Source organism: Protopterus annectens, chromosome 1.part1 (genome assembly GCF_019279795.1).
Source record: "Protopterus annectens isolate FY-2018-M chromosome 1.part1, PAN1.0, whole genome shotgun sequence".
In the NCBI taxonomy this organism is placed as follows: domain Eukaryota; kingdom Metazoa; phylum Chordata; order Ceratodontiformes; family Protopteridae; genus Protopterus; species Protopterus annectens.
Genome location: NC_056726.1, coordinates 1,738,862,781 through 1,738,887,943, shown reverse-complemented (window position 1 = coordinate 1,738,887,943; position 25,163 = coordinate 1,738,862,781).

The window sequence follows — 25,163 nt, the reverse complement described above, 5'->3', positions numbered from 1 at the left end:
GAAACTTATTAAAACTAGTGACAAACATTCATTTAGCAGTGTAAATGCATCTAAACATGACAAAACCTTCACAATGTATTTTACATGTTATTACAGCCTCTATGTAAGTGAAATTAAGCCCAAAATTATTAATAAGTAATAAAACTCAATATTTTTGTCCCAATTCAATTTTATGCAAATCTTATTATTTACTGTGTCTATATGATCAAAAGCATTTCTATATATTAATAAAGAAAAGTAAAACAGAGTAGAAAGTAAAAGGGTGTAAGGCAGAAATAAAAAAATGTAAGAGAAAGCTATAAGAAGTATATACAATGGAATATTACTTACTGTTTATATTAATAGAGTTAAAAATAAAACATATTATTTACTATTATTTAGTTATAATTATTATTAGTTAAAGCATGACAGATTATTTACAAACAAGCATAAGCAGTGTAATCAAGAAAGTATCATTAGGAATAGCATTTGAAGAACATATAAACTTTTACAAGGAATAAATATGTTATTATTCTATTAATCATATTTTCATTACTCTTCTCTCCCTGCCCTCCCCCACCCTTTACCCACTACATAATCTAAATAGAATGTCATTGTTTAAACAAAGAAAAGAAGAAAAGAAGAAAAAAAAAGATAAAGAAAAAAAAATGTATCAAATTACTGACCTTACTTCTCCTTTTCAGAAAGAGAAACAAGTTGAATCACAACTTGCCATTAAATCTCCAGATATTTTGAGTAGTTATGAAACAAAACATTTCTTTGCACACAGAGAATAACTTTGATTAAATCTTTTTCAAAATATTTGTTGCTTCTTGGAAATGCAGGAACTATATTTAAAAAGATTAATAATGAAATAAAATGATGAGAGAAAAAAAACATAGAAGAGGTCATTTGTTTTTTAGTCTCTTCTTCTTCTCTGAAGTCTTCCACGAAGTTTCAGTTGCCAGTCTCTTTAATGAAGGACTAGCCCATTCCATTTCTTCTATTTTATCCAAAATCTTATTTTTTTTGATAAACAGTAAGGCAGAGTCTAAGTCATCGAAAATTTTAGGACCATCAGGAAGGAGATTTTAAGCTTGGCAGGAAACAGAAAGTATGTTTTAAACTGTGCTTTTTTAAGCTCCCTTATTAGTGGCAGAAAAACTTTTCTTTTAGCTATTACCATGGAAGAATAGTCATTGTCAAAACGCACAGTTGTCTCATTAATCTTAACAGGAGCTTTAGCCCAAGCAGATTTAAGAACCATCTCTTTATCAAAAGATGATAGAAATCTAACTATAACTGATCTAGGATAGTTTTTGTTAGAGTTAGTATTAGCTATAGATCTATGTGCTCTTTCGATACCAAAAGAGAATGCTTCTGGTAAGTCTAAAGTTTTAGGGAGCCATGTTGTTAAAAAGAAGTAATATTGTTACCTTCAATATTTTTTGGCAGTCCAAAAATCCTAATGTTATTACGCCTCGATCTATTTTCCAGGTCATCCAGCTTTGTTTGTAAATGTGTATTTTGTTTCAGCAGAAACTCAATGTTGATTTCCTCTTCTTGTATTCTATTTTCCATGTCATTCACAGCTTCTTCTATGCCTGTCATCTGGATCTTCTGTTGTTGCAGGTCTATATGTAACAAGTCTATTTGTTTTGTAGTTTTTTCTATGAAGGTGTCTATTTTAGTATCCATTTTATCCATCTTAGCAGTAAGTTGCTGGATTATAATTATCAGAGACTGAAGTTCTTTCTTGATGCTGGAGTCTTGAGAATTTGTCTTACTGGAACTCATTTCAGACTGATAAACTGACAGGAAAATTTCCAAAGTGATTTCTGACAGGAATATTGTTAAGATTTCCTTTCTTTTTTAGATATAGTTCAAGAACTATATAAAACAAACATATTTAGAAAGAAAATTACTTCAAAAATTAATTTTTTAAGTAATTAATTCCTGTCAGTGTAATGAAATTGGTGGAGCTGAAGAAATCTGCTGCTATCCTGTGTTCATCCTTGGCCACGCCCCTCATAAACTTTGTTTTCTGATACATACAGATTGTATACTGATTGTTGTAGTCTTGGACCATTACAACTCCCTAAACTGTAACTTGGCAAATACTGGCTTGTAAATATTTTACCAATAGTTATAGAAAAATCATACTTTGTGCTTATTAAAGTCAGTTTTATGTCCCAAAAATCACATTGTAAACTATTTTTAAAAAAATACTTCCAAAAGTCTATTTTGCTCTGCACAATCCATTCAGCACTTTTTTATTGGTATTTACTTACACAACTGACTAGTCTACCATTTTGTTTACCACATTTTTCTCATCTACTGACCAACAGCAAAAGCCTGTTCCACTATTTGTACACATGACTTGGCCTCATTTTCATTTGCTGTATATTTGCCCAGCCATACATTCAGAATAAAACATTAAAACATAAAAATAGACTAGTGGTGCCATTCAGTGTATCCGTTGCTTATAATATATCACTACATGCATAGGCATTGTATGAATTTATGTAAATTAGTGCATACATTACAAAAAGTATAGATTGCATGTTCAACAAAGTTTACAAGTTGTACAGCTTTGTTATTTGATAGGTTAAGGTTTGATAGCATTCACAGATACTTTAGAAGATAGAAAATATCTAGTAGCTGTAAGGGAGCTATTAATACCTCAGATTTTAAAATATTTGTGACTCATTCCCACACAGCAAGTGTACAGCATTCCCTGTTCAAATATTTGACACTTAACATTTGTTTAACCTCTCTTTGATTCCCTGGTGTTCTCTACATTGTTAAGAAGCATAGCATAACAAGTGTATAAGATTCATACACATGGGTTGGGAGGGTGGCTTAATGGCTAAGGTGTTTGCCTTACAAACACAAGGTGCAGGGTTTGAGTCTCACAAGGGATAATTGGCTAGGCTTAAAATGGCTCGCAAGGGCAGTTAGCTTAGTACTAAACTATGAACCTCTGAACCTACTGCATACTTGCACAACACTAGTATATGAGGAGCATGCTATGCAAAGTGCCACAGAGTTAACTACATATGTAGCAGGCAGAAGGTAGTGCCTACAGGTCAAGAAGGGACCGAAAAAGAAGACATTGCCACAGCTGGAACATGAACAGCGGTGCTGTGGTAGTATATTGCAGGAAAAGACACTACTACAATAGCATGCATGGGCAACATGAAGGAAGTGAGAGCTAACTCATAGCAGTGTCATAGGTTCATAGGTAAGTACTAGGTTAGCTGCAGTTTCGGGCCATTTTAAGCCTAGCCAGCAGCGGCCTTAGGTCAGCTGATGCCCTAGGCAAAAGGGCTCCACGGCACACACCCCCACATCACCCAGGTGCCCCCATCCTGGTCTACCTACACCAAATAAATACTGGAAAAGTGCTCCTGCTACAGCGGCACCCTAGGTGGCTGCTTAGTTGGCCTATGCCTAAGGCTGGCTATGAGCCTAGCCAATTTCTCAAAAGTGAGAATCAAATCCTGTACCTTATATCTGAGAGGTAAACACCTTAACCATTATACCAAGCAAGAAGGCTATCACAGCTCAGCACAGTGGTCAACAGATAAAACAATGTGGGTATGCACAGCAGAGTGACAACTCCATTCATATAAGTGAGGAGGAGATGGGTAAATAGGAAAATAGGTAAGGAGCGTATAGCAAGCAGTGTTAAACACAGAAGGGTAATCATAAGGCTTCAAAGTCTGGGAGGAGGAAGGGTATTATTTTGTGAAGTAGCACTCCTTTTGTAAGTTTTAAAATAAAAGGGAGGGTGTGGAAGTTACAGGGGATGACTGTGAGTGGGATAGAGAGAAAGGGGCAGATAGAGAGGCAGATAAACAAGCACTGAACAGAGGCACCAACAGACAGGAGTGGTATGCACACAAAAAAGTGGGAAGAAGAGTGGACAGACACATACGTACAGAGGATGGACAATTGGTGATGGGTCAGGTTAGAGAATGGGAATAACAATAAAGGAGAAAACACATTGGGAAGGGAATAGGGTTGGCTGCGGCATGGTTGGCTGCCATTCTGGCCCACAGGTGAACAAATCCAGGATTCACTCACCTGGATGGCTAATGTTACGGGCCTGTTGCTCCTCTGGTGGTCTAATGTGGGGTATGCCGGACTCTTCTAATAATGGTAGAAGGTGTTCCATGTTGCCAAAGCAAACCTCTGTACCAAACAGCCTCTGCAACTTATGTCAGGATACAAGGGCATACTTAACCTTCAGGAGCATAGCTTTTACATTGCCCACCACAGGCCAGCACACAGAGTGCCACAAACCCCTCCAGGCCCCTTTTAACATAGAGAACATTGCCCCTCCCACCTGAGAGGCAGACATGGCAGGCAGTGGAGACCCAGTGCCAACAAAAGCCGCTGGCTGTGATTAAGGTGAGCATGGCCTCTCTTTCTTATCTTCTACAACTGGTCCTGTAGAAAAATGACACAATAGGAAGAAATTATGATGCACATACACACCTTGCTGCCTGGATTGGTGCTCTTGCCTTGCCTTGTCTTGCAGCACCTGACCATGTTAAAGCAGCATTCAGCAGCTGCTGCAGAATAAAGCAGGTACTATTAAGCATATGTGTACAACAGTTTACTATTAAAATTTCGTCACTGCAAAGGTCGCATGTATGTATCACCACAACCTTTTCACAAAAGTTGACATGCCAAATATTGACATGTATAAACATAGCACTGAACACCAAAACTCCCTACAGCTCTGGACACAGGAACAAGAGCTAATGTGGCCCAGGAAGGGGAGCAAGTTCAGACAGTTGGTATTCCAGTGCAGTATTCGACATTCCAGCTGTTGACATGTGGGCTTTGCACAGCTGGACTTGACCTTTGGAGCAGCATGTTTTTCATGGTAAACCATGAACAACAATGTGCATACTAGAAGACAATACTAATAACCACACAACAAAATGCTTACAACCTGTTTGTAACATAGAGAGAGATCAAGCCCTGACTACAGCCCATGTGACCTAAGTATGATTAATGGGTTATACACTGAAAGATCTGGCTAAGTGGTGAGGCTTCAGAGGTTCATGAGCTTTCACATAGGAGCCAATCATTACAAATTTCAGACTCTTCCATTTGACCTCACCTCTTCCCCAGGGAGTTCACCAAATCTCTGGCTGCAGGGAACCAGTATTTTTCCCTTATCTACATGATTGGCTCCCTGCAGCTGCAACTATGGAGACTCACCTGTTAGACATGAACTACCTTCTATTTCTGTTTCAGTCCTTGGAGATCACAGTGAATACCATAAAGTCCTAGATGGCACCCAGATAGTCCATGACACTCAATGGATGTGTAACGGACATCTGCTTTGTAGAACCTTCCTCCTTTTTGTAAGGATCCTTTCTCTTCAAGAGTTGGTATTCCAGCTTTATTTATTTATTTACTTACTTACATATTGCATTTTGACAATTGGTTAAGTGAGATGGTCAAGTAAGCCTTTTTAGTCATGACCCTGGCATACCTCTCAACCTCTTAGCACAAGAAATCCAGACAAAGCCTGACATAATGGGGGGACAAAGGCCCAAAAATAGGGACACATTTTAAATATTGCTTTTATAAACTTAGAAAGTTACTAGAATAACAGGATTTGTGTTAGCATGCATTTTCTTAATGATATGCAGTCTTAAACTCAAATGCATGTCATTATTTAGTGACTTTAATCCTTAGACCACCCCAGTGATTTGTCAAAAAAAACAGTTTTTATGTGGAACAGACCAAAAATTTGAGGCACAAATCTGGACATTCTGCAAAACCCCGTACACTTGAGAGGTGTGGTCCCAGGTCCAGAGAAACAAGAGTAAAATAACAAGAAAAAATCCAGATTGACTATAATATAAGATCCAAACAAGCATTTGCAGCAGGACAGCATTACAGTAGCGGTAGGTAAAATGTTTACAGTACTTAGAGGAGTAATTATCATTCCATCCAAGGCTATAATTGTTACTGAATTATACAAAGAGAAAACAACAGCTTGTGGTTATGTGAGAAAGCTATCCATCGTCTCAAACACAAGTACATTTAACATCCTACAGAAGATGTGCTTTCAGTTTTGTGTTGAAAACATCAATTAATTTTTGTGATCTTAGCTTACTTGTAAGATCTTTCCATCTGGCTGGCCTTGGTTTGGTGAATGCTCTCTCACCTATTTTTATCTCAGAATGCAGAGTGACCAGGATGTTGCTTTTCATGCTGGCTACCCCTGAGTGTGAATGTTGCATGCTTTAAAGAAAGAGTAGTCTTTAATGGGGGCATTGACCACATATAACAATGTTGTATATTGGTGTGCTATTTAATATTATGACCCTGCTATGGATTGGTAGCCACTGGAATCTCTTTAGAAGTTCATAGTAATGGGTGTATTTGTTGGCTAGCAGAATCAATCAGCATTGTTAGCTTTCTGCTAGATGGAGTTTTAAGTACTAGTGCTGCAGTAAAGTGATAACAGAAGAGGGTTATTCAATCTTGAGGATAATGACATTTCGAGCAAGGGACAGATGTGCACTCAGAGAAATGACAGGAGATGAGATAGTCTGTAGCAATGTTTCACATGAGCAAGCATTTTACTAATTACCATTATTTGTGAGTAATGTGAATGATACGGCTGGGTCTAGTATAACACAAAGATATTTTTGTTGTAAAACGTTTGCTATCAGATTCAGCAGATATTTCCAGCATCTTTTTATCTCAAGGCCCTAGTTTTGGCTTCACTTTAACACTGCGAACACTGTGAACACTCTGGATACCTCAAAAAGTTTCAGTTAATGTGAAAAAGTAGTGCATTATGAAAAAAGGCAGTAGGTGTGGCCTTTTCTTACATTTTAACACTTCAGAAATTACTTTGACATGTTTGTATTTATTTTGAATACTTTTATCAGTATGTCGCAATTTCTGACATTTCGTTTATATTGGTAATTAATTTGAACATTTTGAATGCTTTACTACTTATTTGGCAACTGAAAAATCATTTAAACAAGTTTAAGTACCTTAGAATAACCACTGACTTGTTTGCGAGCTGGCTCCTGTATATTCCTCCACTTCTAACTGCGTGCCTCATGGTTTGCGAGTGGCTTCACTTCAGATCCCATTCTGACACCATGTCGCATGTCTCATGTATCAAATGAGACACTAAGGCACTGTAATAGGTTCAAGTTGTTTATTGTACATAAACACATCAGGAGCTGTAACTAAAACATATATTTGAGCTAACTGTCTGACTCATTACTTCAAACACACTTGCATATGCATCTTCATTCATGTCTGCATTCAGTCTGACAGACTATACAAAATGGCACTGATCTTGCACATGCTCAGTAACTTATATGCAAGTGCTATCTAGCTACAGTACTGACAAGGTACAATACACACAATGATCTACACCATGTGATAAGATGCACTTGCTCTATGGAACTCAGCCTGCCTATGGAACTTGCTGGAGCGACAGATATGTCTCACAGAGGTTACCTCTTCTATGGAACAAACTTCCAATTCAGGTGAAGCAGAACCCCTCACTGACCCTATTTAAATATAATTTGGATGATTGGAAACCGCAAATTTACCCCGGGAGTTTTACTTGTGTCCCTCTTGGACAGGGGCAGTAGTTGCTGACTTAGTTCCATTTTAATACCTTGATGTTCTTGGGAACAGGGTTTGTACTTGGTTTAGCTTGTAAGGGCCCTACAGCCATTAGCCTAGTAACCTTCAATGATCCTATAAGTCTGTTGTATTATTGTGGTACCTATGATTAGCCCTGTTCTAAGGTATGCCAGTTGGACCAGTTGAAATTAGTATCTGTGCATGTATAATTTTATATACACACACACACACACACACACACATATATACTGAGGGGGGGGACAGATATAGACACACACACAAACGCATGCGAGCGAGTGTGAGCTCGTGCAAACATATATATATTTATTTGGGCAGTAACTGAAAATGGTCATTTGTGATCAGTGTACTACCCCCATTTAAGAAATGTGAAATAAAATAACATGTAGATATAAGTAACAGGTGTCAGGGAGGTACAGGAAGACTACCTTCAACAATATTTTAATGGTGTAATAGCAAGTTCTGAAATTCACTTTTTTTATCCAAAAATACACAATGACTAGTGTGTAGAGCTTCTCCCAAATAAAGGTCCCAAGTCAAGTAAGCAAAATATGAGAGAAGGCACCACGACTGGAGCAGGTAACACAGCAAAATACAACGTTTAATGTAAAAAATAAGCATTTTCACACCCCAAAGGGTGCTATTGATGTCTGAAGAAACTCCAGTCGTGGTGCCTTCTCTCATATTTTGCTTACTTCACTTTTTTTTAATCAACATTTAATTTTCAAACATTTGGGACCTGCATTTTCAGGTCTCACATTTGTAAGACAAAGCCCATTTCTCTACAAGCATCAGTCTTAAGCATAAGTGATAAGTGTTCCCTTTAACATTGCTTCAAGTTAAAACTTTAACTCTGCAATACACACTTTCTAGCCAGTTGACAAGAGATGCCAGATTTGGCATATGGGTCTCATGAAAGAATAGCAATATAATAATATATCTGTGCTGCTGAAATGTAATTTCTTTAAATTCCAAAGTAACTTTCATAAGTTCAATATTTTCCAACTGGTCAGTTGTGGTATGTCTGCTTAAGACATTACATGTTCAGTGCTAAGATTTTCAGAGGCCAGCAATTTGGCTTTCTGCTTCCCTATTTGTGTTACAGCCATTTGCTTAATATTTCTTTATTGTCTTTTTAATACAAAGTGATTTCAGCTGGCAGGTATTGTTTATTTCCTAGATTACATTTGACATATAATAAGGATATTTAACACTGTGATCACTGATAGGTGCAGAGTTCTGGAATATGCATTTCATCATACATCCACCATCACTAAAGTCATGTTTTATTAATGTTAACATTCATCTAAATAACCACTTAATCAATAGGGGGATGAGGGGTAGTCATAACCTATCCCACATGCAAGAGACACAGGGCACAGAAGCTCATCTTGTAAGTATCATTAGTTCATCACACAAACGCACACACACACACACACACACACACACACACACACACTTTATAGTATCTTATGGCACATGTCTGTGATGGCTGAAAATAGAAGCATCTAGTGAAAACCTATATGGACATGTGGAGGACATTTGGACTTTGCACAGGAGATAGCCCAGCTGAGAAAAAAATAAAGAACCAATCATTGTAAGGCAGCAATATTAACTACTCTATAGCTGTGTTACCCTTAATTTTAAGAAGTGTAACAAAAAAATTAAAAAGTGCAATTTGTTGTTTTGGAAGCCAAATATACGCATTCTTCTAAAGACAGAAGTTACACAGCTGGAATACAAGCAATAAATAAATACATAATGCTTAATTAAAATTAAAGAGGTAGGCAGTATTTCAGAATGTAAAAAATAAAAAGACAAGATAAAAAATAGTCAGAGCCAGTTAAATCAAAAGCTCACAAAAGAAAAATGTCTTTAGATATACTTAACCTGACAATGCTACAGTGCTACAAAAAATATTCTTGTCCATTAAGATGTTATGGAGCGAATATTTTGAAATGATAGAGACAATTCAATAATAACTATAAACAGAAAAAAGGAGAGATGATGGAGTTACAGAAATTGTTTTAAACTTGTCTAAAATGATGCCCTATAAAGAGCAAATACTGAATGAAAAATAGAAACAGATGCAGATAAATGTATATACTAGACCAATATGTTGTTGTTGTTGTTATACTAGACCAATATACAATTCAATAAAAGTGCAACGTCCCATATTTTGCAGCTGTCAAAAGCAGCTTACACAAGTGTCAGCATAGATCTTTTATGGACCTTCATACAGCAAGACTTTTACTTTACTTAGAAAGACTGATGAGTGTTCAAGATATTTAGTTGTGGAGTTTGTCAAATCTGTATCAACCCATGCAGTAATATCAGTCTTATAGAAGAGCTTTGCATTATTTGAAAAGCTATACATAAAGTAACTAGATAATTGCCCTCCTTTTAATGATTAGCAGTTCAAGTAGGTCTGTAGAACACAGGGGGAACACAGAGAATGTGACAACAATTGGTTCCAAGCCAAAGGATAAACGTACAGGGGTTTGTGGCAAACGAGTGAAAAACAACAAAAATTACAAATCTGAAAGGTGCACTATAAAGACAGCTATTAAACAACACGGCAGGAAGATACAGAAGTTCCATAGTCACAACCAGAAATGAAATAGCAGTTAGATTTATGGTTTGACTTGATTTTCAAAATAAAAAAAAATCTGTGAGTGAGTCAATGGCCAAGCTAGAGGACTAGATATCGAACACAGATCTTAGTGAAGAAATCCAAATGAAGGGGCATGATGATTCCCAGGACACAGGCCAGAGAATGCATCTTCCAAAAGGGACAGGCTGATTTAGTACTAAGTGGGAAGCCAAACAATCATTCAGTTTTGTTCACCCGACTCATATTTTGTTCAAGATATCAAAAGCCAAACATAACTGTTAGCAATAGGAGAAATTTATTTAAAAAGATACCATTTGTTTCTGAAACCCCTTTCAGAAGAGTTTGAAAATTCTGACTGTTCAATCAATATCACAAGTGAAATTTTGCCCCAAATTGGTCATACTCTCAGATTATCATAGACTTCTACCCATAAGGCAACCGAGAATATTGAAAAGACTGTGTGCAGTAAAATTATGTTTTTTTTTTTTGCAAAGTTCTTTTTTGCTGTTAGTCAACAATTAAACTGTTTACAATGTTTCTGTATATTACAATATTATGTATCATAAAAGGCACAGTTTGATTTATAGGTTCATAGGTAGGTACTAGGCTATCAGCCCAAGGGCCTAAGTAAGCCTGGCCAACAAGTTTCCCTGGCTTACACCATCCAAGAAAGTTATTTTCCTGTGCCCCTGTTGAGCAGAGCCACCGAAGTGATTCCCGGGGTGTATTTCCTATTTCCCATCCATTTATCAAGATTTTTCTTGAAGACTGCTAACGAGGAACTTTGCTTGACATAGATGGGTAGCTTGTTCCAGAGTATGGGAAGTCTCTGGGACAGGAATCTATCCTTCCAGCATGTCCTGTTTATTGTGGTGACAAGGTTTAGGTCCCTAGAGCATGTAGCTCAGAGGGATTGGGATTTTTTTAGGACCCAACAGCTCTGGGTTTGACATAACTTTATATGTTAGGCAGAGATCACCTCAAAGTAGGCGATATGCTACGGACTAAAGCTGGAGTTTTTTGAGATATTCAGTGTAGGGCATCTGTTTGAGGCCAGTAATCCTCTTTGTGAGGTACTTCTGTGGCCTTTCCAGCTGCTGCAGATGTCTTGTGAGGTACATTCCAAAAGGGGCATTGTACTCTATAATGGGTCTAATGAGTGTCGAGTAGAGGGGAACAATGACCTCTTTTTCTACTGTGGGATGTGATTATCAAAGGAGAGACTACTGTCCACCTTGGTCCCCAGGTATCTTATCACACATTCGGCGTTAAGTAGACTGCCGCCTATGTGGTAGTTCATGGGTACGGAGTTTTTACCAAAGGAGATGACAATGCACTTTTTGGCATTGAGCTTGAGGCCATGGCTCTGACACCAGGCATCTGTCTCAGTGAGGTCCTTCTGTAGGATGTCCACATCATTTGGGGACTCAACTATGGCTTTTAGTTTGCAGTCATCTGTGAACTTCGTTAGCCGAAGGCCTTCTTTGTTAGCCTGTACTTCAGAGAAGTGGATACCAAACAGGAGAGGCTCCAGGACTGAACCCTGTGGTAACTCACTTGTCACTGGTTTGAACTCAGATTTGGAGTCTGCAACTTTTACAGTGTGGGTTCTGTCAGTGAGCCAATTGGCAACCCATCTTGTGACGTAGAGATTTATACCTAGTTTAGTGAGTTTAGCTATAATTCCAGAATGGGGGATGGTGTTGAAAGCCTTGGTGAGGTCAAGATAGGCTGTGTGAACCACCTTACCCTCATCTACAGCTTTGGTGACTGCCTCAAAGAAGTCGATCAGGTTCAGAAGGCATGATCTGCCTTTCACAAACCCGAACTGAGTGGAGTCCAGAGTTTGGAGATTACCAATGTCTTTGTTTAGGAATTCCATGATAATACGTTCCATGGCCTTACAGACTAGGCTTGTCAGGCTAATAGGGCGATAGTTCATAGGATCAGTGGTGGCTCCTCCTTTATGGAGTGGGATAACTGTTGTGTGCCATTCAGTGAGCACAAAGCCTGATGTGAGACAATGATTGAACATGGTGCTTAGGTGGGAAGCCAGTTCATTCTGAAGTTTGTGTAAAACGCAGCCTGGGATGTTGTCTGGTCCCACAGATGCTGTGTTTTTGGCTTTAGAGAGTGCAGTTTTTACCTGCGTAGTTGTGATTACAGGGACTCTGCATTCTTCCTGTATAGATATGGGCTCTTTAGGGGGTGAGAGAGGGGTAAAGTTAGCACTGAACCTATCTGCCAGGACGTTGGCAATATCAGTTGGTTCTGTAATTTTCATGCCGTTGTGCTATAACTCAGAGCAAATCTGGGTGTTGCCATTGAGATTCTTGACATAGCTACAGAATGCTTTGTGTCTGTCCCTAGAATCAGTGGCGATTTTGTTTTCGTAGCTAGCTTTGGAAGATCTTATAAGGGATCTCAGCTTCTTACTGAGGCCGACCAGGGAACTCCTCCACTCATGGGATTTTACTCTCTTTTGCAACAGTTTCTTCCTTTTGTTGTAGAGTTTGTTTCTGGCAGGGGACCACCAGATTGGCTTCCTTTTTTTGGAGGATAACATCTTGATTCTGTTTGGGATAGCACGATCCATGCACTCGTGTAAGTGCTTATAGAGTGCATTTGTGTAGGATTCAACAGTCGTAACTGTATTGTCCATCTACATGGGTGTCATGAAGTTCACTACTTCTGTCTTAAGAAACATGAAGTTGGCTTTGGAGAAATTTTTTACAATGATTTCCTTAATGGGGGTGGGGGCGGGATGTGGATATCTAGGGTGATTAGCATATGGTTGGATCTGACCAACGAGGAGTTGACTTCAGGTGTGGAACACTGGTCACTCATGTTGGTAATGACTTGGTCTAGGATATTATTGCCCCTGGTGGGGGTGTGGATAAGTTGATCCAGGGCATTGGAATTTATGAATTCCAGAAAGCATTGAGCGTAGGAGTTGGCACATGAGTAGTTTTCTCAGTTAATGGTGGGGTAGTTGAAATCGCCCATTATTAGGGTGTTTGGTTAAATCCTAATATTTTCCAGTATGTCAAGAAAAGAGGAGCAGGAATCCTGGGGCAAGGTGGGGGAATCACTACAGCAAGCTACAATTTGGATTGCAGTTTTGCCCAGAGTTAGTTACACTTGGATAACCTCAGATGCATTATGCTGAGCAACTAGATTGGAGGTGTGGATATCCTTAATGAATATGAACACACCTCCGCCTTTGGTGTTCCGGTCCAGGTTAGGTGGCTTAAAAGTGTGGTATGAATTATAGCCTGGTAATGTAGGGGTGCTCTCTGGACCCTTGAACCAGGTCTCAGTCACTGCACAGATATTGATGTTCTCCATTTTAAGGAGTGCCTCGAGGGAGTGCATTTTGAGGTTTAGACTTCTAGCATTGAGTAGCATTACCCTCAGTTTTTGCTTGCCTGTTCCTGTTACAGTGGTGAATTTGTCATTTGAACCTTGCCTAAAAAAGGCACTATAGGGGCAGAAAGAGCCTTAGCCAGTATCTGGAATCCCAGGGGTGACAGGTGCAGGCCTTCTCTGGCAAAGCATCGTGGTCTGTCGACCATGTCGTCTCAGGCAGACAGATACTGGATCCCCTTAGAATGACACCAGAAACTTAGCCAATTGTTGAAGTCAGTAATTTTGTCCTTGTACTGCGGTATCATTCTGGGTGATGGCAGGATGCTACTCGGGACTAGGGTCATACCTGCCTGGGCTACAAGATTGGAGAGCTCTTCCATGTCTCTTTTCATGTAGTCCAGGGAGATAGTTCTCAGGTCATTCACACCAACATGGACAATGACAGAGGAATATTTGTACTTATTGTGGAGTGACCTGAGTGCGTGGGTTATGTGGTGGATCATGGCACCCAACAGGCAGTTGACAGTAACCTTCTCCTTGTTTAGTCTATTAAGTGGGACAACAGTGTGCCTGACTATAGAGTCACCTATGACTAGTGTGTTGGGTACATTGTTTGCCTTATGGGCTGTGGTTGAGTGGCACACTGAGTCTGTGGTCTAAGTGTCATTTGGGTTGTGTTGGGTGGTGGAGGTTTCTTGCGTTTCTGCTTTGGAGGTCTCTGTTGCTTGAGCAGATTATTATTGAGAGCCTCCGCAAATGTTTTTGTGTTTCTGTGTGTGGATTTTGGTGGTGTAGGTTTAGTGGGACTATGTGATGAGTGTGGTGTGGTGCAAGTGTTTACATTCTCCTCTTGACTGTCAAGTTCAGTCTTGGTTGGAGAGAGCTTTACCCCCAGTTTGGCTAGATAACTGCATCTATCACAGGTTGTGGTGTTGGGTGGTAGGAGGAGAGGGTTGTCTGTGTACATGAGGCAATTGCTACATTGCCCCAAGATGCCCAGATTCATCAGATAGACAGGAGATAACACTGGGAGCTAACCCTTGGACATGCCTGAATAAAAAACTACTTTCCTCTAGACAAGTGAGGAAAGTGAGTATAAGAGCTGTTTTTCTCTAAGCAAGTGAGGAAAGTAAGTACAAAAACTGTTTTCCTCTAGGTAAAGAGGAATGTTGAGTGCTGTAGTAATTTGTAGCTTATTTAGTGCTAACAAGTTCTGAACAAGTGCTGAGCACGAATAAGCAAATTCAAGTGCTAAAACTAAGAATCTGTACCTGGATCTTGTGGTAGATAGACTACCTAGTGCTTACCACATCCACTGATAAGCTAGAAGGCCTCCCACCAACACAGAAAGGCTTGGGGGGGGGCTCAGAAGCTTACAAACAGTCCTGGATACAGCAAATCTGTATCTGGACTAGACTAGTTACAGGAAAGCTGGGAAACAAGTGCAAACATGGGCTTTTAAACCAGTAAGTTAAAATAGATGAAAAAACTGCCAAACGGCCAATAAACTACAATTTCTGGGCCAGAAACCACTCTTGTGGTAGATAGGCTACCTAGTGCTTACCACTCCCACTGATAAGCTAGAAGGTTTCCTTCCAACACAGGATTGGGGGCTTCAGAAGCTTACAAACAGTCCTGGATACAGCAAACCTGTATCTGGACTAGACTAATTACAGGAAAGGTGGGAAACAAGCACAAACGCAGACTTTTAAACCAGAAAGTTGAAAGAGATGGAAAAACTGCCCAAACAGCCAATAAACTACAATTTCTGGGCCAGAAACCACTATTGTGGTAGATAGGCTACCTTGTGCTTACCACTCTCACTGATAAGCTAGAAGACTTCACTCCAACACAAAAAGGCTTTGGGGGCTCAGAAGCTTACAAACAGTCCTGGTTACAGCAAATCTGTATCTGGACTAGACTAGTTACAGGAAATGCAGGAAACAAGCTTAGATTTTTTTTTTCAATATTACTATAAAACTGTAATCTAATGTGTTATTATTGATACTACGGTACTTTTCATTTATCAACTTTAATTGAATATCTTTATTCCTAGGTATTAACCCATTCACTTTCCATAGTGTGAAGCCACCTCATTAAATTATTAAATTATCACATAGCTTACCATAATTGGATATACAGTTTGTCTGAGGTAAAAGCTAGATATAGTACTCTTTCACTTAATTGTCAATGACTAGCCCATTTTTCAAAATATCAGTAAGGTTCCATACATACCCATGTTCCTTTCTACAACACACAATGATATATAACTTTCTTTAATAATCTTTTTAGCTTTCCTGTTTCTAATCACCTTCCCTTTATTCATGAATGCAGTGCAATGCTCCTTATCACCTTTTTGAAAACAATCAACAGACAACCATATCTGTTGAATTGTTTTATGATAACACAGTACTGGAAACTCTATGCAGCTGCCCAGATTGTGCCTCTCTTTTACATATCCCAAACCTCCACCTTCATCTTAGTCACACAATACTGCTCAAGCTGGTGTTCAAATATCATATGCTTTGCATTGTCCAACTGTCTAACTGTAAACTATTACTCAGACCAAGGGTACTGTCATCCAGACAGTACATTCAAGTCACACAACAGTCTATATATTTTCATCAGCCTTAATACTCATCCACTTCAACAGTTTGTGTTAAGCTCCTCCTTCTGCCACAGCATAATTTCATCCACCTTTCAGCCTGGCCAGTTTGGAGAAGGAGGGTATTTTTTCATGCTTATCACCAATATATATTAAAATATTTAATACAGCCATCTTGTTCAACAAATAAAGCTCAGTCAGCATGATTAGTATAAATCCTGTTCACCTCACACTCCTACTGACAGACATGTTAACAATCATGTCATTTATATTTGTACACCGAACCAGTTTGCATCATGCCTCCCTTTTTCTTTATCCACCTGATGGAAATGTTCTGAATTGGGCAGTTTTGTCATTGGTGCATGCATTTTGTTTCATTGTTTACTGGAAAATGTTCAAAACAATAAATTTAAAATGTCCTCTAACAGCTGTACTTTATTGTACAAGGAATATAATGTAATACAGTCAGGAAGGTGTATCAAAGAGCATGTGTATGTTTCATGTTCAAGGGGCTTATGATTTTGAAAACAGCCCAGAGTTAATCTTTATCTGCCACTGGCAAAATGTATTTTCTTTGAATGTGGGTTTCAATGCTGTTTCAATGCATGTGAGTTTCAAGGGCAGAGAAGTTTTAATGCTAAGTCTATTTTCATTGTGAGACTGCATTGCTTTGCTTAACAGATATCTATTAGGGATTGTGCTATAAAATGCAAAATAAAACTTTCAAATGAAATCTAAATCATTGCAGAAGTAAAGCAGTATGCACATTACAGTGTTTATGGTAAATGGGGCAAAATAACCAAGGAATGGGACATTGGAATGGCTGCAGGGGGGAGGCTCCATTCGACCATGATTTTGTGAGGGGGGGGGTAGCAAACTCAGACAGCCCCAGTTGAACTATACCTCTCAGTTGTCCATATTTTTGCAGAATGAATAGATATTTGCTTCTTATTTTTGGTTTGTTCCTCATAAAATTTGTGGTTTTCTAGCAAATCATTTAGGAATGAAGTCACTAAATGACAAACATTGAGTTTCAGATGCCATAACCTTCAGAAAAATGCATGCTAATGCAAGACCTGTTATTCTATCAACTGTCTTAAGTTTATACAAGAGCAATTTTTAGTAGTGTTTGTATGTTCCCCCAATATATTTGGCCTTGTCCAGATTTCCTGCATTAAGAGGTTGAGAGGTACGTGCAAATCGCTTTGTAGAATTAGGAATATCCAAACCTCTCAATTGTCCCCAATTTTGGCTCAAAATGTTGCTCTCCCCTAATAATCCCTCCTCAAAATGGCAATTTTGGAAGAAAACGTGGAGAGTTTACAATTATATATAATTGTAATGATCAGAGTTATAGATTACTTTTATTTCAGAAATGCATGTAGATGCTCTTATTTTGTTAGCTGCTCAAGTTAACAGTGTTAATATTAAAAATGTGTCCCTTTTTTGACAGGTTCCCAGCTGTATTGTGTGGCAACTTTATATTTTTGCATCACATTTTTGGTCTGTTTTTCATAAAGTTGTGGTTTTCTGGCAAATTAGTGGCAAGTCATTAAAGATTGAAGTTAGAAAATAATGGCAGACATTTGAGTTTCAGATTTCATACCCTTCAGAAAATTCATACTAATGCAAGACCTACTTCTGTTCTATTATCTAAGTTAATAAGAGCAATATTTAAAAATTGTCCTTATTTTTGGGCCTGTGTTCCACTTCTAGTTCTATGTATGGCTTTGTCCAGATTTCTTGCTCTGAAGTTGAGAGGTCTGAGTGTCAGAGCCATCACTGTCAGCCATAGACATTTCAAATTGTGACATGCTTGTTGCACCCCACTCCTCATTGTGGTGGCTCTGGATGTGTCCAAGGAAGGCAAGGAACAGTTATGCAGTGTAAGTGTGCAGAGTATTCCCCCATCCAAGGTAGACCACAAGTACGACCGTGGCTTTTCATCTGTCCTTGATTTTGCAGAATGTTCTGGTTTTCTGTCATATTTTTATACTGTTGATTTATGCTTCTTATTATTCAGGAAATGCATGCTGTCACAATGCCCTACTGCTCTGTTTAAGTAGCAATGATTTAATGAATATCAGGTAAGCTTGTCGGAGATTATAAGATGCAAGTAAGCTTTAATAAGCATACTGTTAAAGAATTACCAGCATTGAAAGCCTTTTCGTTGTTGCCATGCAGAGAATATTTACATAACTAGATAATGTATACGTCTTGGGTATTGAAATGCATATGACAGTATTTGTAATAAAAGGACAGGATTACAGTATTTTCAGAAGCTCATTACATTTATTGGAGACTTGCAGTCATCTTTTGTTGGAGACTTGCAGTCATCTTTGCAGGCTTACCAGTAAACTAAACAGAATGCCAATCTATCATGTGTGGTCCATAACTTGTGCAGGAATCCTTTAAGCAATTTATCTTGAGCTTGTTTCTTGTTTGCTGTTCATTTTTTACTTTAATCATGTCTTCCCCATGAAACAAGTAGATAGTTGTGTCAGGCAGCAGGTCTTTTTTGGATAAGAAACATTTTTACAAGTGGGGGTATCACAGAGATTGCTACTTTCAGCATGTTGCTTGGTAATTTTATAAAGCTGAATATAAATTATAATTAGAACTGCAGTGCAAGGAGTAGTGGTTTGAGCTGAGTGCTGCTTGTTTTTTTTTATACTTGATTTTGACTGGCATTCCAGTAATGTATTTAAAAAGTAATTTATTGTTTCATGCCTCACAAACTGCGTCCATCTGGATATTAAGTAATTTGTCATGTAGCCAATGCATTGAAATATTTTTTTCTTCTACACATTATTTTGTCTTGATTGGACTCTCGTAATGACTGTGGCACCCAGGGCAGCGTATTTAATTAAAGTTCCAGTTGTTGTGGTTTTGAGCATAGCTCCACCCCTTTCTGGCTGGCCACACCCCCCATTGATCCCACCCATTCAGCTGTCTCCTGCAGCCCTCCTTTAATTTGAAGTCACCAGCCACCACTGACAATGATAACACACTGGGTGAACATTCTGGCAAACATCAACATATATTAAAAATCTCTACTGTGTTGTCCAAATATTCAAATAAAGCCATCATATTTTTCAAGCTATCCTGTTTCATGGATTGCATATATTAATAATGATCTTTTCCCTACAAAGTGTATATTTTCTTTACTCTCATCCTCTATTTCTTTGGCAGCATCCATGTCTTTCACTTGTGACTTTGATAATATTAGTGGTAATTCTGTTGCCTTTATAACTGTGTAATCAAAATTTCCAAAGATCAGGAAACCACCAGCCTAGAACACTTTTATGTAGTAGAACAAATCCATTTATTGATTTATTTTATTTTATTTTATTTATTTATTTAACATTTGTTGACCGGGAAAGTCCTACTGGACACGTCCATTTTCAGAGGAGGCCCGGGGAGAAAAGCTCCACTTACATCACAGATACATAAACATATACGCTCAAATTAATACAATACAAATGGTGAAATACACATACAAAAACAGGTTTCACTCATAGGTAAATATGGCCTGTTAGCAGGCTCATAGTTGTCAGATAATAAATTCATCTTGCAGTATAATACATTCTGACATACTCCACACATGAAGTATATTGTAGCCTTATACAGCTAGGATATAACAGTAAATGGCAGGTTTGTATGTAGTTTTATAACATTTTTTAGCTTATTAGAGCAGGCAGTTTAATGTGAGAAATGAGAGTTTAGATTATCCATGACAAAAATATTTTATGCTTATAACAGCAGATAGTTACATGTTAGAAGCTAGAGTTAACATTGTCAATGACTGTAGATATTTCTAGTATTTCAGCCTTTACCCAGGGGTAAGACAGGAGCATAGCCAGTTGTTTATGAGGTGTGTTTTTAGTAGTTTTTTGAATTATGTTGTGGAGTTATTTGATGTGATTTGGGTAGGGAGGGAGTTACAGAGTTTGGAAATGTAGCAGCTAAAGAGAGATACACCTGACTCATTGTTATGCCTTGTAACTTCAAGGAGGTTAAATGTACTTATCTCAGGGTTCTTGTGGTGGTGTGAGGGTGTATTAGGTTTTGGAGGGCTGGAATCTTATCTGAGTGATGCTACAACTTATGTGCTAGTGACAATTGATTCAGCTGAAGTATTTGAGGGAACTCCAACCAGTTCAATTTCTTGAGAGCTACACAGTTCTCTATATGCATTTGACTCTGAGATCAGTATGTACTTTGCCATTATAATCCCCACTAAATCTTTCACAAAGACTCTCAACTCCGTCATCTTGGGTTTCATGCAGTCCAAGTCCAATCCTTCCTTATTTTCCAGAAGTAGATATAATCTCAAATTTCACTTCATTGTCTTGTCTTCCAATTCAGTCAATTGTTGTTATGCTTGCCAAATCTGTTTTGCCATCATATCTTGTCTTGTATCTCAAATGTTTGACATTTAGTAGGTCCCACAACCATTTTTATCATGCAAGAACTCTATATCTTTTACTCCAACCACTATCAAACACTTCAAACATGGTGTAAATAAGGTGATGAGCTATACAGTTCATTTTTATGGCCACCCACGATGTTAGCCACCTCTGAGACATTTGATAATTGCAAAGCAGCATTGCTATCCTGCTAACATATTACTCACCCCTGTACCAAATTGTTCACTTTCAATTATAAATTCAATTTCTTCCATTATCAATTGCTAAATGTCACATTACAGTTCTTTACACTGATATCCACATCAAATAAAAAGTTACTTTAGAAACTAGCACATTTAGTTATTAGAATTATAGAGTGACCTGACTTCAAAAAGCATTGCAAGAGTTTCCATTTACTTTTACCTTTTTGCAGGCTGTTTGAAATGTGATACAACCAAAAGTAAGCAAACACATATGCAAATGAAAATAAATGTTAGGATATACATAATTATTTTAAAGTCTGAAATGGAATGCTCAACACAGAATTGTTTAGAGTTTAGATGTTCTTAAAATGTTGACTATAATGTTTTAAATGTGATGCTCATGCAAGACTACCTTTCAGATATGTAGAATATGTTAGGATGTGGCTAGTTTAAATGTTGAATAAATACTGCTTTAAGTGATTCTGACAGCAAGTTTAGACAAACTTGCAGTGTAATAGAAATATTGTAATGTATGCTTTTTTTCTACAAATATCATTCTTTATTTTGAAAAAGGCGCCAATATGATGTTCTGTATGTTGAATAGCTCATAACTAGGAATAAAATGTGGGGTCACATACTGAAGTTGCCGCTAAAAGGGTTATTCATAACTGCTACTGTGAGTTTGATCTGATGCATTAGACTGGACTGTGATACTTTTATTGACTAGTTACCTGTAACATGTAGCATCCAAAATTGAGATGAATAAAACTGCATTTTGCCTGCTTCATCAGCATTTATTTTCAAACTGCAGTACATACAGAATACTAGACCATATGGTCATTTTCAACAACTCTGACAGGGGTTAAAGATGCCAAATCTCTAAATGAAATGCGCTTATATTATATTTCTCTTTTTCAGAAGTTAGTTTCCTATTCTAATATGAGACATATTCAATTATGTACATATTACAACATTTTATAGGAAAATAGCTTTCTTACATTTGGGCATTACTTTAATGTAGAATAACTTTAAAGATTTATGTTATTTCAGAATCAAAACATTTTGTAGGCTCTTCAGATATGACACAAAGCTGAAACATTTTATGATTACAATAGCAAACATCAATAAATGCCATCAATGCTCTTTAGCCTTTGAACATCCAGGTGGTTTTCTGAGCAAACTTCTAAACTTGAAATATTTGGGGAAAGTCTGCGGTCTGTAGTAATGATACTGATGTACTAAGAACTATTTCAGGTAACACATGTCCTTTCAGGATGTTCTGGATTTGGATGAAAACTCCTCTGATCACTCTTTTGAACATCTTCTGATGGAACTGCCTCCTGACGCTTTCCAAATGTGTCAAAAATGGTGGTGTCATAAACAGTATCTGTATTTAACAGTCACCACAAAACATATTCACTTTGAAGAAATGTCTCTACTTTCCTTTCAACAACCTTACATCCAAAATATGAACAAGCTATTTGTGTTGCTCACAGTGTTACAACCCATCTTTCCAGTTGTATGTCTGTGGAAAAATCAATGAATTCTCAAGCTCTCTCCCTCTTTCAAGTGTTTTGCCCTTTGATTATTGTAGTATTTTTGTTGAGATTGATTTGTCTTAGTCCCTCCTAAACAAAGCTCAGGTTTAGAGGCAGCAGAAAGGAAAAAGAAGTAGGAATTCTATTTAATTTACAGTTCATTATTACTTGAGTTATTGAAAGCCTTGCACCTTGCAAGAGAGTACTCCTATATTCCAGTAAACATAAATGTACTTCTGTGTAACATTCGCTGTTGATTCGCTGTACTTTCTTTTTGTATTTTATTTTTCTTTTTTTGGGTGGTGAGGAAGTTATTTTTTAACCTTTATACCTACCAACCACTGAAACCCCTGTTGTAGCTGATAACACCCATTCATTCCCTTTTATGGGGTAAGAGCATTGCTCTGGCATGTTTGTCAGATAGGCAGCCATCATTTCTTTTTTTAACTCAAGTGTTGCTGTTTCTTGCACATCTCCAAAAGGCCCAAGAGATATGTATGGAATGGATGGTTCATGGACTTGTCACCAAATGAAAATACTTCTTAACAATTCTATCCCCCTTGTAAGAAAATGTCTCCATCCATCTCTGGTCTTCCCCAGGGATTGTAGGCAGACTGCATATCCCAGGACATGAATCCCAACCTCCCTTCTGGAAGAGGTGAACAGTCTGTTCCATATTCATTGATGTTTTTGCAGCCATGTTCTATGGCAAGTAAGTTTTTTTTGTCTTCTCAACAATTTGACTGTGGGTAGGTAAGACTTAGTGTTCACAAGATTAAATTTCCACTGTTCTGAAAAGCTCTTTAATTCCACACAAACACAATGTGGACTACTGGTAGAAATTACCACTTCAGGAATCCCAGCCACACCAGGAATGCTATCTTATTGAAAATATGGCTTTCACTGCACTCATCTTATTTGTCTGTAGAATGTTAACTTCACAACAGCAGGAAATTAAAAAAAACAGTGCATCTCAAGCACGCACAGTTTTGAAAATGAAACAAAAATGTTGCTTCTTTATTCAATGGGCTTCCTGGAACTGAATAAGAAATCACTTCATGTACTATACTATTATTTTATATGCAGTGCATACTGAACCTATTAGCTCTGAATGTATTATTCTATTTCTGCAGACATCATGAGCTCTTTCTTTACATTTCACATTTCCTGGTATGACTAATGCTTTCTTGTCAACATTTCTTTTCTTAGAAGATTAGGCAATATGTATTTATCAGCCTTAAACAACAAACTTTGTATGGAGCAAATCTCTTCTTTAAATGAAAAATATAAAAAAACTAACATACCATTAGAAAAAGTATTACAGTTTTTAAAAACTATTACAAAGATATTAACATACAACTGGGTGGCACAGTGGTGTTGTGGTTAGCATTGTCCCCTCACAGCAAGAGATTCTCCAGTTCATTTCTCAGCTGGAATGACTTTTGCAGAGTCTGCATGTCCTCCCTGCATTCACGTGGATTTCCTCCAGGTGCTCCGGTTTCCTCCGACATTCCAAAGATATGCATGTGAAGCATTTCTCCCTATTTCTCCCTCAACCTCTGCTGAAATGGGCTCTGTCCTAGTAAACAAATGTTAAATAAAATAAAATAAACTGATTTCTTTCCTCACATCAAAGTTTCAGCTCAGATTGTCCTTTCATGCCTTCTTCTTGAAATATACAAATCATTGGATCATTCTCACAGCATTACTGAAACTTTTTAAGCTTACATTCACACATAAATACCCATGCAAGACTCAGAGTAGCTTCTAGTTCCTCACCAACCAAATATTACTGCTGTGACAAATGTGAATGAATGAGCTTATCTGCTATATATATATATATATATATATATATATATATATATATATATATGTGTTTTTTCTGGCTTATACTTGAAAATAATGTCAAAACTTCCATAGTTCTACAATATTCACTGCAGTCTTGGTACCATTTGGTGTAGTCACATCTTAAACATAGTGGTGATACTTCCTAGTTTGCATGGTTAGGCTATATACGGTTGTCAAAACCACCTGCCTAGTACTAACTTATGAACCTATCAGCATACTATGAAATGGTTTATGGCTTATTTTAAGTTAATAATTTTTCACATAAATATATTCATGGAAGTTTTTGCAGGCATATTCTGTGGCACATTTTTTTTTCTGAACAAACTTTTTTTTTTGTTACCCTGTCAGTCTTTAACATTTTTCTGCCCAAAAGTCCAATTGGTCAATGACAAAATGATTATCAGTACTACATTCCTAAATACCATTCTGTACAACATTACAATAAGTCTTTGTGCAGATTGCAAGACTCTCTTCACCCCCACATAAGAGAGTTTCACTTTCTTGCTCTCGTTACTTAAATATACAAACTCTGCGATCATACAACAATGGAGGAAAGGGAAATACCCTACATAGGTGAACAATGAAGCCAAATAAACTGTAATTTCTCAGTTACATTAAGTGAAGAAATTGTGGTTGGGGAATAGTAATATCATAACATCAGGAAACCAGGAACAGGGAAATAGGACCTGACCTAATGGGCTTTGATGACTCATGGAAAAGCTTTTCTGGAATCCCATAACATATATGGATCTGAACACAACTAATTTATCTTCTTGCAGTTTCATTGTACCATGTGTTTTCTGACTGGCATTTACCAGCAACATAACTGACACATTTACACAAAAATACTCCCGTGTTAGCACGTCCGTTAGTAAACATTCAAGTACCTCAAAGCTCTACCCTTGCTCTGTATTCTAGTACCATTCCCAGACA